The sequence below is a fragment of the Tasmannia lanceolata genome, unplaced genomic scaffold, assembly GCF_043159265.1.
Source record: "Tasmannia lanceolata isolate RefF3 unplaced genomic scaffold, GAP_Taslan_0.1 ptg000002l, whole genome shotgun sequence".
Taxonomy (NCBI): Eukaryota; Viridiplantae; Streptophyta; class Magnoliopsida; order Canellales; family Winteraceae; genus Tasmannia; species Tasmannia lanceolata.
Genome location: NW_027518679.1, coordinates 29,806,179 through 29,820,638, shown reverse-complemented (window position 1 = coordinate 29,820,638; position 14,460 = coordinate 29,806,179). Strand labels below are relative to the sequence as shown.

The 14,460-nt window shown below is 37.9% G+C and overlaps 1 pseudogene; it reads right to left on the bottom strand.

Moving 5' to 3' along the window:
• On the bottom strand, positions 1-794 carry LOC143883834 (translocator protein homolog pseudogene; annotated as a pseudogene).
• Positions 795-14,460: the final 13,666 nt, after the last annotated feature.

The window sequence follows — 14,460 nt, the reverse complement described above, 5'->3', positions numbered from 1 at the left end:
TTATCCAATCACCACGATAATTTTCTTCATTTGTTACTATTGAAATAGTATTAACATGCATAGAGAAGTAGAACATGCTTAAATCTACAAGGGCTACTATTTAGTACTTACACACACCAATATCTTCAGAGAAGCTTATAGTTCATGATCCCAAGGAAAGCAACCCAAGCCAAGCAAGGCTTGACAAGATCTCCGGCGATCGGATTAGCCCGCCGGAAAGTCCGAGAACAACCAAAAAGAACGGTGAAGAGGGCCATACATATGGTAAGACCCAATCGCTTTAACCCAAGTCGAAACACGATGGGCGGCCACGATAGGCTTAGAGCGAATTGGACTAAGTATAGAAGTAGAGCTACCGGATTCCGGCGGAACCCGCCTTCGGCCCATACGAGCCAGGTGGCGAAGCTCATGAGAGAGGTGGTGGAGAGTGAGGCTAAGTATATTGCCCATGTAGGCGTGTACCATAGGGGCTTGACAAAAGTGGCTTGGTCGGAAGTGGGACCTGAGATGTAGAGGGTCAAGATGGTTAGAGTTAGTGGTACCATAAGTGCCACTGATAAGGATTTGAGACCCCTTTTTGCCATTACAAGTCTCTTAGCCTTTTTATTGTTGTTGTTTGTGGTGGTTGTCGTGGTGGTGGTGGTGGGTTCATCTTTATGACGTTGTGTAAGGTTTTGGGACTCCATGTAAGGGGGTGTTTTGGAGAATTTGGGGGTAGTGTTTTATGGAAGAAATTTTTGTTTTGGATAACTTGGAGGTGGTAGTTATGGAAGAAAAGGGTGTTTTAGGAGAATTTTTTTAATATTTTAAGGTGGGTTTTTAGAGAGGAGATTGTTTCTATTTCCTTCTGTCTGTATCTATCTCGTTTGAGACGTGGAACGAGGGTCTGATGAGAAGTGGAGGATGGTTGGATTTCTTGTCTAATTGGCCTACACGTGGAATGGGATGTTGCCAGCAATGCAAAATGAACTTGTGAAAAAAATTCCACAGAAAAAATGATGGGTCAAGTAAGTTTGCGATTTTCCATGAAAATATGGGAAATTTTCGGTTTTGGAAAAGCTTTTCCATGAAAGATAAGTTTACCAAACGCTGGAAATCATTTTCCATGGAAATAATTTTCTTGAAATTTTTTTCCTATACATCCAAACAGGATAATTTTATGTGGGCGTAACATAAATGACCTTAGCATATACTTGTGAAGAGGCACTGGTAGGCCTTTAGGACACATTAGGGCCCTGTTTGTTGTAGATTATAACAATCAATTGTCGAGTACAAAACTGATTATTGGACAGAAAATTGCACTAAATTTGAGTCCAATAATCGGTTGGGGACTCCCCAATCGGTTTTCATAATCTAAAACAACCAGGCCCTACTACATGCTTAATCTACTGTTTACCTTATACATAAATAAACCAAAAAAATAACAAAGAAGATAGTGTAGAATAACCCTTTTCAAAAGCAACCCTGCTCTTGACAAATGGAGTACATAGGCAACATAGTATTAGCAGGTGAGGTAGAGTTTTAGCTCCCAAATCCGAATGTTGGATAAAATTTGGATTCCAATTTTAACCAACCTAGAGGGTTCAAATTCAAATTTTAGAATCAATCAACTTGGGAGGTTCAAATCTGGATTATAATTTCAATCAGCTTGGAGGGTCAAATCCATATTTCAGTTTAAATCAACCCATAGGCTTCAAATTCAATTTCCAGCTCTTTAACAAAAGGTTAACCCAATGTCAAAGGTTCAGTTTCGATGAAAGGTAAACTCAATGCTAGATTTTAGTTTCACTTTCAGCCTTTGAAGGGTTCAAATCCGGATTAGATATTCAATCAAATTAGGGGATTCAAATCTGATTTCCAATACTTTGACAAATGGCAGAACGAGATGGCAAAACTTCTGTTTCGACAATGGGTCAACTTGACTCCGTGTAAATAGTTTCACTTTCAATTTGAGACAGGTGTAACACACTCCTCATGAAGATTTTCTCTTCTTGTTTAAGTATGACTAAGGAAAGAGAGAGCCTGAGTAGGTAAGCTTTTCTAGTTAGTATAGGGCTAGGTCTAGGGTAAATATCCTAGGTATTTCGACTTTAACCAAGAGACGTGAGAACAGAACAGAACACACGCAACAAAGAAAGTGGGTGACAGAGAGCACTAAAGTATGTGGGTGGGGAGAGAATTGAGAGAGTTTTCTTCTTAGGAAATTCTATGTAGTGAGAAATTGAGATGGGGTTTTATTTGTTATGTGAATGGCAAGGGTTCAGGTCTCTCTCTCTCTCTCTCTCTCTAAGCGAGGCCCTATACGGGTTGATTTAAGATATATGGGAGTCGATTTATCACTGCCCTTAAAAAACACTTGAATCTATTTTTCACTCTTTACATTACATATCAAGCAAAAGGGTTATGAATACCCCTTTTTCTTGCCCTAAGGAGTGATTATTTTAGAGAAATGTTAGCGCCAAGGTGTTTTGATAAACATGCGCTCCACTTGTCTCTCGTGTAGTATTTAAAGAGATGTCAGAGGATATTACTGTTCTCAAAAGCTCTTTAAATACTACACAAGTGGAGCGCACGTTTATCAAAACACTCTGGCGCATGTATCATTTCCCTTATTTTATTGTACCCACTCTTCTTTTCTTTTTCTTTCTTTATCCTCCTCCTTCACCCTTTACTTGGAAAGTACTCATACAATTGATGCCATCCAATTACAAATGAGTTCACATACTACTGTGTCATTATCAAAACAAGGGTTTCGGATATCATTCAAAAAAAGTAATAACTTTTTAGGTTATGAATACCCACGCTTGTGAATTCCCTCTTTTTCTTGCCTTAAAGAGGAATTATTTTATTGCACCTACCTTTCCCCCTTGTTTTCTTTTCATTCTTTCTTTATCATTCTTCTTCAACTTTTACTTGGAAAGAGGGCATCCATTTGAATTTGAATCAAACAAGCAAGAGATTCAAAATGAAAAACCATGGATTAATCAAAAGAATCACTAAAATATACCAAATACCCTTCTTATTTTTTAGACTAATCAAAATTTTCTTCACCAGCAAACTCATATAAAAAGGAAAATTTTAAGAGGAAACATCCCCACTCATTACCAAATCAATGGCTTAGACATCAACAAAAATCAAAAGAAAGCTCAAATATAGCTGAAAATTGATATTACAGTGCAACACAGATTCATGTTGATTACCAAATAACAACTCCACTTAATCAAAATTTTATCCACCATGAAACTCATATCCCAGATCCAGAAGGAAATTTTTCATAGGAACATCACCACCCATTACCAAAAACAATGGTTTGGACATCATCTATGACAAAATTTCCAAGAAACCCATCAACATAAATCAAAAGGAAAATTTTTCAGAGGAAAACATCACGACCCATTATCAAAACAATGGTTTAGACATCATCCACAACATAAAACCCATCAACAAGTATCAAATGAAAGGTCAAATATGGCTGAAAATTAATAGCTTACAGTGAAACACAGAGATTCATGTTGATTACCAAATACAACTCCAACACTCCCAAAATGAAAGAAAAAGGCAAAAACCCACCATCTAATTGAAGGTTCTAAGAGGAAAAATAAATAAAAAAAATGAATGTTTTACACAATACAACTCCAATCTATCATTCAAGGGAAAAAAAATATAACTCCAATCTCCAATAATAATTAAATTATAACTAACCCATCATCTAATTCAAGGTCCCAAGAGTAAAAAAATCAAATCTAGTCATAATAACCCATCATCTAATTCAAGGTTCCAACAGGAAAAAAAATAAAGTCTAGTCATAAAAAATGAATGTTTTACACAATACAACTCCAATCCCCAATAACAATTACCTTACATAACCAAACATCCGCATCCAAGATTTCATCAAAACAACAAAAACACCCAATCTCCTCCCATTTATAAACATCACGAACATGTAAAACAAAAACATAAATAAAAACCCATAAAAATCAGAAAAAATAGAGAGAGAGAGAGAGAGAGAGAGAGAGAGAGAGAGAGAGAGAGAGAGAGAGCTAGTTGTAAAAATGAATGTTTTACACAATACCACTCCAATCTATAATTCAAAAAACAAATACAACTCCAATCTCCAACAACAATTAAATTATAACCCATCATCTAATTCAAGTTTCCAAGAAAGAAAGAAAAAAATCACATCTAGTCATAAAAAATGAATGTTTTACACAATACAACTCCAATCTCCAATAACAATTAATTTATATTACCACACATCCATCAAAACAAGAAAAACACCCAATCTCCTCCATTTATACCAATCACCCACATGTAAAACAAAAACAGAAACACAAAATAAAAACCCATAAAAATCACAAATATATATATAGAGAGAGAGAGAACTAATTACTCCGGCATTGTGTGATGGCACTACAACCACGGCTGTACGGATTGGCCTGAGCTCCGGCCCGGCAATTGTAGTAAGAGGCGCCACGGCGAGTGCAGGGAACACTGTTTGCTCTTAGGGCTTGGTAACTTATGTATTGGGTTGTGGCCAGAATTCTACGGTTGAGTTCAGAATCCATGGCGAATTCTTCTCCGGAAAGGCAATCGGCGATCGACCCAGTACAGGTTTGAAGGGTGGGGATAAAACCCAGATGGTGGTTTCCGGCATAGACTCTGCCGGAGAAAGAGATGATGAGGAAGATGAGGATGAAAGGGAGAAACCCTAATTGAGTCGCCATGGGTTTTGTGGGGTTTTTTTTTCTTTCTTTTTTGTTGGTCTTGTGTTGTGTTTCAGAGTACAGGTGGTTGAGGGATGGAATGGGAGGTGTGAAGGATTATTTATTATAAGGTAAGCTTGGTGGGTGTGTGAAAATGGATTTTTGAGTTTTAAAAAATTACTAGAATGCCACTTGACCTTGATTTTTTTTTTTTTTTTTTAAGGACTTTGGGGCTGTCTGATTAAGATGAGTGACTTAAAAATGCTTGTGTTAACTAGTGAATAAGATAAAGAAATAGGAGAAACAAGGACATGATAGAAATGTTCAACCCCAAAATACAAACTACAGAAGAGAAACAGGAATGGTTGCATCAGTGTCAGGTTCAATCCCAGCTTACCTAAAAAAAAAGGGTGTCCATGGAACCAGATGGTCAAGATGGACAATCTGAATCTGAATCTGAACTTAAATGTACAGGATCTAGACACATTACTAGATCCATGGATACATCTTGGATCCTTACCATAGGATTCGAAATTATTTTTAATCAGATCCGGACATCTATTTGAAGCTCTAGTTTGAATTTATTATATTATTTTACGAAAATGTGCTCCAAATTTTTGTAACTTCAAGTATTATTTCATGGGTATTTAGGCAAAAATAAGCCATGTGCAATTTTTCTTTTTTTTGAACGATTCCTACTTTCAATATTTTGTCATTCATCTCCCTCAAGTGTCAAGTCACCATCTTCTTCTCCTTCTATAACCATTGATCATAAATCCCTAACCCATTGCAACACCATTGCTGTCGGCTCATCCTCAGCCTCATCTCATTCTCTTCAGAGAGTTTTAATTGTGTACAATGTAAGTAGGACATACTAGGACACTCCGATAGAATGCCTGATGGACCGTGACCTGGTCTAAATCCGATCGGACCGATAAGGGATTTGAATAGATTGTGACTTGGACACAGGCAGGTCTGATTTGAAGTGTTACACTTCAGTTGACCCTCCTAGTTTTATAAAGGGGACTGCCATTTCCACCCTCTTTCTGTGTGTTTTATATTTTGCAAAGTAAGAGTATATTTCTATCCTCTCATGCATTGAATGGGTCCTCAAACTTAATCAGGATTAGTGAATCAAAAGTCAATATTTTGTGATAGTTGTAGATGACGATGGAGATAGGATTTGTTGTCTGTTTCAAGAGGGGGCAAATTCGTGATATAGAATGAAATAGTGGGTGAGTTTGTTGGCGGCTTTATCAAGTATTTAGTTCAAAAATCAAAATGGGTGATTAATTTTTGGGAATAAAAAAATAAATAAATAAAAGAGGGCATCTTCCGTCGCCGTTATCTCACCCGACCGTTGATGAGCAGCTCAGGTGTGCCTTCAAAATCTAACTCTTTAAAATGGGATAAAATTGGGCTACTGATGTTGGGCACTAGGGTGTTTTAATAATTGCACAAACTCAGCTTGTCTTTTCTTTACTAATTGGCTTTTGGGAACTGTGATGAATTTTCACAGCTGTTTAAATAATAACAGACAGGACTGATTTAGTGAAGTTATCAAAATATGGTGGTGCTAATATTGGTAGTAGCCGAAAATAAAGGGCTTCTTGGATATATGCTTCTGGGCATTAAAAAAATTAGTGTCCATAATAAATTGTAAAAATTGCCCTCATTTTCCTAAGTATGCCCTACCCATAAATTTTTTAATGCCCACAATGCAAAAAAACAAAAAAAAAAAAAAATCATCAAATATTTTTAGGGAAATGTTATGAGCACAACCATATTTTGATATTTGCACAAACCCAGATGTCTTTTCTTATTTAATTGGCTCTTAAAGTTTTTTAGGAAATGTTATTTTTGACACGATGGTTTGTCGAAATATCAAAATATGGTTGTGCTGATATCATTTCACCATTTTTAATGGAAATCTAATTTTCCAGAATTTAGTAGCATTTTGGAAAAATTATTTTCCATGGCTTTTTTAAATAGAAGAAAGTATCACATTTTCAAGGAAAATTGCAAACCTAGTAAATCCTGAATTTTTTTTTCCGTTGAATATTTTTTCCTTGGAAAAATACTATGGATGTCACATGCATATATTTCCTTGGAAACTATGAGCAGCTACAATCATGGTTTTAAATTTCGACCGAAATCGGACCGAAACTGAAATTTTCCGAAATTCAATTTTTCGCCATTTACCAAATTTCGGACCAAAATTTCGGATTTCGGTCCGGAATTTGGAACCAAATTACCAAATTTTGACCGAAATTTAGGTTTTCCAAAAGTCCGAAACCGGAACCGAAATCAAAATTTTAAACCTTGGCTACAAGTACATGTGCAGCTCACTTGTTCAATGATTTTGTATTCAAGCTATTTAACACTAATGCTTGCTATAGATGGGCCATGGAACAAAATCCACTCTCTTTATATGATTCTAACCTTATAATTTAGGGCAAGAAAATAGACAGGAAGGGAACAAAAAAGCAATAGTCTGTATTCATAATTAGATGCTTAGAATCGTCCAATGAGAATCGATTTTGATGCAAGGCCTAATGATTTAGATCATTGAACAAATAGGCTTCACATGTATGTCTAGCTGCTAATATTATATTTGAAAAAAAGGTGGTTAGCTAAGCCGAACGAGGGAAGAAGGGAGAAGATGAGCCACGCCGGGAATTCGTAGTTAACGGCGTTAGCAAGGTCAGCAAGAGACGGACGTGACGTGCACGTCGGCTCAGTGGCGCCCACATCTCCCACACGACAAAAAATATTAAAGCCGGTGCTTACGCGTCATTTCAACAAACCTTCGTCAACCCAGCTGTCAAGCCTTTAATCCTTCCCTCTCAGTCAACACCGAAACCGAAAAGTTCCGAAACCGAAATTCCCTCCTTCTAGTTGTTGGAATTTTTTTTGGTTCCTCGGGTTTTTGTGGAACTAAAAACTTCCTGGGAGGTGGGAAAAAAAACTCCCCGGAAGAATCCCGATAAAATAAAAATTCCAAGTTTGGTTGACCCTTTGTTTAGTTGCTTGAACTGTTGGGAAGAAAAAAGTTCTTCTGGAAGGTTATTTTTGGTTCTTGGGATTATTTTGGTTCCTGGGATTATTTTTTTTCTTCCTGGGGTTTCGTGCGGGATTATTTTGGTTCCTGTGATTATTTTGGGCCCACCAACCAAACGTGGGTTTCCTGCGGAAATTCCACAAAAGTCCCAAGAACCAAGAAAATTCCGGCAACCATACCAAATTTTGGTAGAAATTGCAATTTAATGATAATCTCAGTCAACACCGAAACCAAAATTCCCTAAACATACCAAATTTCGGTCAAAATTTCAATTTAATGATAATATTTTATTCCTTTACTGAATTTCAGCCTAAAATACTGAAATTTCGGCCGAAATTTCTAGAGGAAAATCCAGGATTTTGTTGACTTGTACCAAATTTCAACCAAAATTTCAGGATTTCGGCTGAAATTTCGGTTTCGGGGAATTCCGAAATTACAGCCAAAACCGAAATTTAAAACCTTGCCTCTCAGTAGGGGTGGCAAAATTGGCCGAATCGAACCAAAACCGAACCGAAAATTCGATTTCGAAATTTCTGTCCGGTTTCGGTTCGGTAGAACCAAACCGATTCAAATTTCGGTTCGGTTCGGTTTGGGGTCAAACTAAACCAAACCAAACGGTTGCCCCCGATTTCCAATGAATATGAGTAAGGGGTGGCGAAATTGGCTGAAACCGATCCGATCCGAAAATTTGGTTTCGGTTTGGTTCTGGGGTCAAACCGAACCATTGCCACCCCTACTCTCACATATTCTCTCCCTCAAAGTAAAGAAAACATTCTCTCTCAAGGGACGAAAATGGAGAGACGAAAATGCCCCCTTCTAACTAAAAAATTCCCTAGAGAGACGAAAATGCCCCTGTTAAATTAAAAATGTCCTACCACTTCCTAGAGCGAGAGTGGGGTAAAGGCATGGTATAGATACACACCCAAAAGGCTTATCTAGGATGTGGACAACTCTTAGCCATGTGTTGGCAACCATGAAAAGTTATGGAGAGAGGGAGAGAATTGAACGGGCAAAAGTGGGGTGAGCATAAAAATCCCTAAAATTTAAACTTTTGTCATTTAAACATTACAGTGAGGGTAGAGTTGGAAAGTTTGGCTTTGAACGCAACTTTTCCTCCGTATTTTATGTGAAAGTTTTGGAGTATTAAACGGCAAACCAATAAAACCCATATAAAATGGAGTTGGAATGTGTTTTCATGGTCGGCAAACATAGCCATTGTTAGTAGGATGGAATATTCTTAATATATTTTTTATAGTACATAAATATTCTTTATATTTTTTTCTTAGGGAGAACTACTAGAAACCCCCCTGAATAAAATCGTATCTACAAGAATCACCCCAAAATTTTCTTAATTACTAATAGGGCCATAAATAGCTTTTAATTTTGTCTTTTACCCATTTCGCCGTTTCTTATATTATCCTTACAAATCTCTAGATCTATGAAGTAGCATTAAGCTCTCTCTCTCTCTCCATTACTAAAGCAACGTTAATCGTTTGAACCTATTCACTACTCATCCATAGTTGTCCTCCTTTGTCTTCATCTGTTGCTATGTGATTGTGTTCACCGAAGGGTTATGAGACTTGGGAGCTTTTATATCCTCCACCAGATAAGCAAATTATTGGGAGTCTGCTGTTGGGTATTGATCCAGATTTCTCAGCAGGGCGTCTGAGGTTCCTCGGGTGAGGAACCGAACGTAACGACTCGAATCACCTCTGAAAACATGTAGCTTTTGACAAACTTTTAATTGCGTAAAAGAGTAGAAGGATGCAGAAAAAACGAAAAATAAATTCTCGAATGATGAACAAATACGATTTGTAGCAAATGTCAAGAGAGAATGCGAGGAACAAAATCACATGGTGCAAGAAGACAAGATTTACGTGGTTCACCGGTGTGCTTGCGTCCACGGAGAAGAGTTTCGCTATTTCGGTTTAGGGTTACAGATCTCTCCTTCTCAGCCAAGAAATCATAATGAAATCAAAATAAACCAGCTTCTAGAGAGAAGGATAGCCTCTAGAAAAGCAAAACAAATAAACAATCAAACCATAATGCATTTATATGTTATATTTCCCTACAGAAGCCCATTTTTAATTAGGGGTGCAACTCGGGCCAGGTGGGTGGGGTTTTCCAAAATCCTAACCTACCCGAGAATTATCTCAGGTTGGGTCTAATTTTTTACAGGAAAATCCAAGATTCATAAAACACGACCCTACCCAAGATAGTTTGTCGGGTCAGGTCGGTTTTCATTTTTTAGCGTAAGATCGTGACTAATTTTAAATATTGTAGGAAAAAAAAACAAATCTTCCCACCAAAAAACTCTAAATTTATGTCATGTCATGAGTGTATAAATTTAAAGACACTATTTTCACATAACATACATGACCACCTCAATGAAAACAATTGTATCAGTATATTGGAAAATAATTTGCTATGTTTTTTCAAGAGATATTTAAGTCACAGTACCCCCATATGAGTCGGGTCGGGTTTTGGTGTTTTTTTTTTTTTCCAAACCTTGCCTACCCAAGATTGAGTCAGGTTTTCCAATTTAAAATCCGACCCTACGCAAGACCCACAATTTCCAAACCCGACCCAAGGTTATTTTTGCATCGGGTCGATGCGGGTTGGGTAAAACCTGACCCAAGTTGCAGCCCTACTTTTAATCATGTTTACCATTTCAAAATAGCTCCAAGTACTCTTAAAGAAACATCCCCAATTCCCTTCATCATTTCAAACCTACCTATTTCAAATGCTTAGATTTTGGGACTATGATATGCATTTATTGGGTTCATAAATCTATGCTATTATAGAAGACATGTTGCCCCAAGGTTATTTAAGACTTTATAATTATAAAGTTCCTTTTAGTTATTAAATACCTCAGGGAAACCAAGAGTAGGACCTAAAAGGGGACCGAACAAATTGTTTCATGCCACCACATCACTAATGACGTGAGCAATCGCCTTAACACGTGGCATATTCTCATTGTAGGTCCCATTTTAGGTGGTATTCTAGGTCTCCATATCATTTTCCATTTCTTTATGGTCATTGAGCACTTATAAGCTTGGCTCTATTTCTACTTCACAAAAATTTAACGATAAAAGCAAATATTTTTCAAATGAATGATGATCGCTTGGAGTGTGTGCTGCTTTCGTATTGGACTATAAGTTGCACTTTAATTAAAATCCCGGGAGACCGTAAAAATCAGGGTTTCAACGTATGGTGGGTGCTTAAAGCATGATGAGCAATTGTCTAAATTCGATGGGCAAAAGGTCCCTATTGGGAGATCCTAATCATCAAAATGTTGATGGACGGTTAGAACAAAATCTCCACTGCATCATATTCAATAGGCAAAAGAATGTCCCAATTCTTTTTCCATGCTATTCCACATTGCTGGGTATGTTTGGATGCTAATCATCAAAATGTTGATGGACGGTTAGAACAAAATCTCCACTGCATCATATTCAATAGGCAAAAGAATGTCCCGATTCTTTTTCCATGCTATTCCACATTGCTGGGTATGTTTGGATGCACAACATGGACTCATAGAGTAGTAGAGTGAGTCAACAAGGAGGAGACAAGCATTGGATTTGTCTGAATTACCTAGGAGAATAGTGGCAAATAGTGCACCATAAACTCGAAGAGTAGGGGAATATGTAGGGTTGCCATTACCAATAGAGAGTGGAGAGAGAGAGAGAGAGAGAGAGAGAGAGAGAGAGAGAGAGTCGTTGGGTGTTTAATGCAATATTGGCAACCAAATGAGGAATAACATCTGGAATTCCTTCAAAATTCCAACGGCTGCCGCGAGTCTGTACAACCAAACATTGTCTAAAGGGAGATTGTGGGGCAAACTGTTAACTAGGGCATGTGGTATATTTATCAATAACCACTAGGCTATTAGGAGACTTCTAACCCCAATACTCTACCCATTGACTACTTACCCACTACTCTACTTGGGACATTTTGGTGCACCCAAACATACCTAGTGGCATTCAGCCCCAACTTAAATATGATGTGCCCATAAAGTCATCCTCATTGAATGATCTTAACCCTCTATCTCTTGAGGGATGTCACATTATAGAAGAAAGCATCTTCATATTGGAGGGTTAAGTTTTCCTATGGAGATGATTTATTGAGATCAGCCTGTTTAAGCAAGAGCCCAACAAATGAATGGTTTGGGTGATCCAGACTTGTAGGCCCAATGCACTTTGGGCCTGTTCAGTTGCGCCCTTGAAACGGAAAAGGGAGGCCTTTTCCGTGGAAACGAGCTTAAATGGTCATTTTGTTGGCGAGAGACGGAAAGCGCTAGGATTTTGCACGTCTCACGTGGAATCCCACTTATCTCGCGTGACAAGGCCATTTCCACCGTTTCAAATCCGTGAAATTTAGTCAGATTTCATTTTCCTTTCCGAGACTTCCGTCGAAATTGCGCCCAAATCTAACGAAGTTGTGACTAGATAAGTCCAAGGCTTGTGCAAGTGTAGCTGCTTAGCTTAGCTTAGATAAGTCCAAAGCTGTGAGTATAGATAAGTCCAAAGTGCGTAGCTTTCATGGCCATTAAATGAATGTTGCCATCTATTTTTGTCTTTTCTGATCCCATCCCTCATCTCCAAACAGTTTCTGTGAGTAGATAAGTCCACGGCTTGTGCATGTGTAACTTGGGGATTTGGTTAGCAACCTGGCAATTGCATGTCTCCGATGGCTGCCACTTGTATAATTGTATAAAGTTGAATCGAATGCAATAAAGAGCCTCAAGTGTCTCTTTTATTGTTAACAAATTAAATGAGTTCCACTAATATCTTGAATAACAAGAACCGACTCCAAATAGATAGATGCTCAGAGATGAACATTAGAGTGGAAATCAGGATTGTGCTCAAACGACCAACATAGCCTCTTTAATTGCATTAGCATGGTTTGTTAAACAATTTGGATACAAGGTTCACAACTCCATGGCTATAGTATTTGGAATCCACAGTTCTACATACCTGCTATAGAGAATAATTTCGAGTACTCCAAGCACAGGCAAACGTTTGGATTTGGGAATTATTTTTACCAAGCCATGTGTTGAAGACCAGCCGCCACTTACATTTTGTTGAAGACCAGTTGTCACTTGTGAAGCTTGTGAACATATTCCCATAACAAGCTCCTTTTGCATACTGTTGAGGTTAGAAATTCTTCAAGGAGGTAGAGGAAATCCATAACAAGATTGACTTCTTAAAAGAGGTAGAGGAAATCTGCTTCTTTAGTTTTTTTGAGTATTTATTTCTGTTAGTGGACTATTTGGTAGGACTTAGGGGGCGTAACTTGCTTTATATCTGGTAAAGAACATATTCTGTGCTATTTCTTTTCCGTTTCCTGGCAACTAAATGCACATTCCTGCTGTTTCTTTTCCGTTTCTGTTCCGTTTCCTGGCAACTGAATGCACACTCATACTGCTTCATTAGCAGTTTCTTTTCCTTTCCATTTCTTTCTGCCACGTCATTTCCTTTTCTTTTCCATTTCCTTCACGCAACTGAACATGCCCTTTGTGAAAAATACACGCAAAGTACGAGTGGTGCAGACTTGCTTGGGCCACCCCTTCTAGTGTATTTATGACTACTCTTTTTACACTACAAGGTAGGGGTGCAACTCGGGTAGGACAGGTCGGGTTTTTCAAAACCCTACCCTACCCGAGAATTATCTCGGGTTGGGCCAGGTATAATAATTTACCGGAAAACCCGAGATTTGTAAACCCGACCCTACCCAAGATAGTTTCTCGGGTTGGGTTGGGCCGGGTTTCATTTTTGCGTGCGATAGTGATGCAGGTGCATCTCGCACGATGACGAAGATCAACGGTCAAGATAATCGACCTTAATCAGATCACTCGAGGCCTTCAGATTGGGTGATTTTGGACGGCATCTAGATCAACGGCTCACGCTAATTACAACACTTTAAGAAATTAAAGAGTTTTATTTTTATTATGATTTTTTTGAGAATTTTAGGGGACGTAGAATGAAGGAATTTTTCAATCTTTTATAGATTTAGTTTAGAGAAAATTTAGGAGTTTTACTTTTGATAGGATTTTCTTTGAGTAAAATTAGGAAGTAGTAGAGAAACTTTAGGATTTTAAAATTTGGATTTCATTGTTCAACGTCCAAGTAGAGAAGATATTCTAGGGATTTGTTTTTTTCTTAATTATAGTTGGATTATCATAGAAGTTAGAGTTTATTTAGGATTCTTCTTTATTTTGGCCATACAAAACCTATAAAAGGCCATCGTTTGACAAGCTTTTGATGAATAAAGATTTATTTTGTTGCCTCGGATTTGTCCCGTTGCCAGAAAAGTCAAGCCATCTGCTGGTTGCTCGTTGCTGCTGTCTACGAAAGCCACTTGTTGCTTGCCATCGTCGCCAAAATCCCTATTCAAAGCCACTTTGAATATCAGCCCTTAAATCCCCTAAAACCGCTATCCGCCCATTCGTTATTTGGTATCAGAGCAATCCGCTGAATTCGCCCCTGCGTTATTGGTATCAGAGCATCAATCCATTGAGTCGCCCTGCGTGAGATAGTGACTAATTTTAAAGATTTTAGAGAAAAAAATCAAATCTTCACACCAAAAATCTCTAAGGGCCCGTTTGGATACCTCATGCATTTGTATTTTGATTTGGATGCAAACTCCATCAATCATCTTCATGTTTTAAGAGAGAGAGAGAGAGGGAGGGATGTA